The 5,000-nt window shown below is 46.0% G+C and overlaps 1 long non-coding RNA gene across 1 annotated transcript in view; it reads left to right on the top strand.

The window, feature by feature from the left end:
* The first annotated feature begins 1,296 nt into the window (after positions 1–1,296).
* The window catches only part of LOC147012757 (uncharacterized), a 46,349-nt gene continuing 42,645 nt past the window's right edge, over positions 1,297–5,000 (top strand). Inside the window, exon 1 of the long non-coding RNA XR_015051054.1 lies at positions 1,297–1,814. This is a non-coding gene — a long non-coding RNA (uncharacterized LOC147012757). The remainder of the gene's footprint in view (positions 1,815–5,000) is intronic.

Here is a 5,000-nt window from a genome sequence, read left to right on the forward strand (position 1 = left end):
CTCTGTCTGTCTGTCTTTCTCTCTGTCTCTGTCTGTCTGTCTTTCTCTCTGTCTCTGTCTGTCTTTCTCTCTGTCTCTGTCTGTCTTTCTCCTGTCTCTCTCTCTGTCTGTCTGTCTTTCTCTCTGTCTGTCTGTCTGTCTCTGTCTCTCTGTCTGTCTCTGTCTCTCTGTCTGTCTGTCTCTTTCTGTCTGTCTGTCTCTTTCTGTCTGTCTGTCTGTCTGTCTCTTTCTCTCTGTCTGTCTGTCTCTTTCTCTCTGTCTGTCTGTCTCTTTCTCTCTGTCTGTCTGTCTCTTTCTCTCTGTCTGTCTGTCTCTTTCTCTCTGTCTGTCTGTCTCTTTCTCTCTGTCTGTCTGTCTCTCTCCTCTCTGTTTCTATCTCTGTCTCTCTCTCTCTCTGTTTCTATCTCTGTCTCTCACTCACACCCTCTCCCTCTCGGAGTGTAGAGTGACGTTTGGTGAGGCGTTGCCTCCACCCCCTCCCTTATGAGCTCCCATCCTCTCTCCCCTCCACTCTCTCACTCTCTCTCTCCCCCTCTATTAGTATCTCCGTCAGCGAAGCGACGGGGTGTATTTGCGAGTATTTAATATTATTAATAAAGATGGTCCTAAAGGTACACACACACACACACACACACACACACACACACACACACACACACACACACACACACACACACACACACACACACACACACACACACACACACACACACACACACACACTCGTCTCGGCCGCCTAACCTGGGTTTGAATCCTGAGTCCCGACCCACTATAAACTGCCATCCTGGTGTTTCACAGACAGGGTAACTGATCAATGTGTGTGCCGTCCCTCGGATTGACGTTAAACTGGGTATCCCACCTGTCACTATTAGCTGGTGCACGTTAAAGATTACAAGGTGTGCTTCACGAATAGTTGGCAAGTTATCACCAACCAGCAACCTGAACAAATCCCCAGAGCGGTGACGACCCGACTGGACTTGTAACCTAATAACTCTTCGGCAACACCAACACTCAACATGGACATTGGAACATGGTGATTAACATGTAAGTTAATTAACTTGTTTCTTGATCAAGCCTTGAATTGATAATGGTGAAGCATTTAAACACTACCCTTTTGTACAGAACGTTCTGATTTTAACTCTGCTGGCTTGATTAGCTGTTTTAACTGGAAAACGATTTTAACTTTTGAAGCCCCACCTCGAGCCCGCCCCACCCCTTGTTTGTGGAAGTGTTCATTGCAACATGATAGTTATTTCAGTTGTAACTACCACTTGTGTCTATCCGGTGTTAGGTGAGGTGGGGACGTGCGGGTGTTGCACCGCGGTTCCGAGCTCGTTATCGACACCCTGCAGATGGCCGTGGCGTGGGTTCTCATGCCAAACAGATTTATTGCTGTCTGGAGGAGTCTTCGGTTTCCTGGACACTATTTTTGGATCCCCGGGGTCTGAGAAAGGGAAATTCAGAAGCCGAAAGGCAGAGGGTAAAGGTGTGAACGGTTATCGAGCTGTAGTCGCTCCATGGACTTGTGTAAACTGTAAATAGAGATTGTTAGTTCTGAAGGAAAGGGAGCAAAGCAAAAAGGTTAGTTCAGATTATAGTTGTGTGAGTTGGTGAGATCAATAATTATGAACAATTGCAAGTAAATCAGAGAAAGAATGGTCAGATGATGTGTGGACCATATATAGCCTCAAGTGCTGATCTGGAAGTTAACCCTTTGAATCCTCATACCATTTTCATTCCATCCTGGACACACGTCACCTCGTTTCGAGATACACTTCACCTCTTCGCGTTTTGGTTTCTCATTCGCCTTGCAGGTGGGTGTGGCGAAAGGCGTGGCAATGTGTGTGGCGAACAAAAACAAACAGCAAACCCATCCTGATGGTGTTCCTGTCTCAATAAATTGGATCATGATGGGGTGAACCCAACTTCAAATCCAATATACAAGACATGTTTATCCATTGCCGACCAATGTCGTCGTAATTCATGACTGTCACGCTGACCTCCACTAATGTCCTTGTAATTAATGTGAACGTACATTGATGTCCACGGACGTCCTTGTCCTGCACATCATCAGGGTGGTCTACATGTCGCTTTAACCCTCTCCAGTAAACCATTCGTGATTTTCTTTTTTGCAAAAATGTCCCCTCTGTCACTGCCTCTCATATTAGTGTAGTAGATAGTAGAAAAATCGTGCAAATTATGATACAAGCATCAAATTTGGCATTTCTGTTCTGCAGGGCTTTCTGATCAAATCTGCCCGATTGGCCATTTGAAAATCCAAATTTTGAAAAATTTGAAAAAAAAAAATAATAATTCTAAACATTTTAAAGTCACAGCTGGCTGAAATTCTTGAAGCGCAAGTGAACATCCCAGACAGAGAACCAAGGGGAGATGCAGTCATCATTGATGGTTCAGCACTTATCAATGCCCTCCCTCCACGCACTTCAAAGATATTTGATGACTATGCTAAAGAAGACATCATCCCAAAGGTGGAATCCTATGGTGCCAGGTACGAGAGGGTGGACGTAGTGTTTGATGTGTACAAGAAGTCAAGTCTGAAGTCCGAAGCAAGGTCGAAAAGGGGGCAAGGAATCAGAAGAAGAGTGACAGGAACCAGTAAGACCCCAAGTAACTGGAGAAGCTTTATTCGAGATGACAGCAACAAGACTGAGCTGTTTCACTTCCTTGCGGAAAAGATGTGTGAAGCACAGACGACAAGCACAGTCATTGTCACAAAAGGAGAAGATGCCATTAGTAACACAAGGAAGTCACTGGATGCTGTGTCTCCATGTTGTCATGAAGAACCTGACACTCGAATATTTGTACACGCCAGGGATGCACCGACGGATGGTAGCAAGTCCATTATCATTAAGGCTAATGACACGGACGTACCAGTCATAGCAATATCTGTCCTGCCATCCTTACAGGAACTAGGTCTTGAGAACATGTGGATTGTCTTTGGCCAAGGAGCCAAGGCGCGATGGATTCCAGTCCATGAGGTAGTTTCTGTAATAGGGCCTGAGAAAGGTGGAGGGATCCCATACTTCCATGCGTTCACTGGATGTGACGTCGTGTCTGCCTTCCGCGGTAAAGGGAAGAAAACTGCATGGCAGACTTGGAACGTCTTTGATGATGTTTCTGAAACATTCACCAATCTCAGCCAGCATCCAACATTGATTCGTGATCCTGACTTTTTTTTTTTTTTTTTCAAAATTTGGATTTTCAAATGGCCAATCAGGTAGATTTGATTAGAATCCCCTGGAGAACAAATGTGCCAAATTTGCATGATTCCTCTCAAAAATTGGTGTTATCTGCCCCACGACATGAGGCATCTCATAATAGTGTGTCTTTTGTTTTGTTTTGCTTTGTATACACAGTTGAGGTTTGTGGAAGAGCTGTTACGAGTACACTGAATGGATCAGGACACAAAAGCAACAGGAGAGAGACACAGACACACAGAGAGAGACAACAACAACAGAGATGAAGGCCAATATAGAGGCAGACTTGGACAAGCAATGGGTGTGGAGAAGAATGAGGGGCAGGAGAGGATGAAAGGGGTGGACAGGATGGATAACAAAGGAAACTCTCAGGAAGGAAAAGCTGGAAATTTAGAAGAGGATGGATTGAGGTGGTTTAACAAGGGTAGAAAAGATTATGGCTTTGGATTGGAGGTGATCTGAAAGCCTGGTGTTGGTTTAGTGGTTAAGGTGGTTGGCTTGGGATCTTAGGGTCCCGAGTTTGAGCCCCTGTCAACTGATGAATTCAGACCAGGTATGGTTGACTCAGCCCGTCATCCTTCTGAGATCAGTGAAATGAGTACCAGTGTACTGGTAATAGGGGCATTGCATCAGTGGCATAGCTGCACCCTCAGCCAATGATGCCTTGTGCTGTATACGGAGGAGAATAAGGTGATCTGAGGTGGTGGTGAACAACTGTCATGTATAGCTGGAGGGAAGAATGAGATTGAAGAGAATGTGGAAGTTGGTTCCACAGGTGTGAGAAAAGAGGAACGAATGAGTGGGGGTGAGCAGTGTTCCTGGATTTAGGTAGTTTCACAAGAAGGGGTGCAAGCCTGGCGTTGGCTTTGCGGTTTGGGTGGCGGCTTGGGACTTAGGGTCCTGAGTTCAAGCCCCGTTGGCCGCTGAATTAATACACCAGGGGGTTGACTCAGCCTGTCATCCTTCCGAGGTCGACAAATTGAGTACCAGCTCGCTGGGATAATTGAGCCATTGAGATAATTGAGTATCCTGCGTCGGAGTGGCGACCCATCCAGGATTGTACCCAATAGCCCAGGAAACTGCTTCGGCAGCACCGACACTCTCTGTACAGAGTATGGTTCCAATTATTATTATTATTATTATTATTATTATTATTACAAGAAGGGGGTTGATGGGGGACTATGTGTAACCTGTAGCAACCTGGGGGGGAGAAAGCATGGAAAGAGCAGAGTGCAAGACCAGAAAGGAGGTGGAAGAAGACAGAGAGACACCGACCTGTCTGCAGTGTCAAAGCGATAGGCCCATAGACTCAGCTTCATTGGAGGGGATTCCAATCAGTGTGGGAGATTCCAATGATCTTGAAGGCCTTTGTTTTCACAGCATCAAGCTCAGCAAAATGTGAGGTCGGGAAGCCAGCTCAGGGGAGAGAGCAGAAGTCCATCGAGCTGCAGATGAAGGTGTTGTAGGTGGAAAGGAGTTCAGGTGTGTCAAGGAAGGACTTTGTACGCTGGAGGATTCCAAGTCGGCTGCTGGCTTTGGAGGCCAACTTTGAAATGTGGTTTGCCCAAGAAATATCGTGGCTGATCGTGAGACCCGGTCGTTTGAATGACTGAACTTCCTGAAGAGGATTGTTAAGAAAGTATATGGGGGTGGGGGCGGTGGGGGAGGGTTGCCAGACAGTCCTTTTGGAAAGAGGTAGAGAGAGCATGAAATGTAGCAGGATTGAAAGACATATTCCAAGTGCTTGTGATTTTTTTTTAAAGGTCTGAGGAGATGGACCCA

The sequence above is a fragment of the Eptatretus burgeri genome, chromosome 14 (genome assembly GCF_056783735.1).
Source record: "Eptatretus burgeri isolate ZD-2024b chromosome 14, Ebu_testis_v1, whole genome shotgun sequence".
NCBI classification, from domain to species: domain Eukaryota; kingdom Metazoa; phylum Chordata; class Myxini; order Myxiniformes; family Myxinidae; genus Eptatretus; species Eptatretus burgeri.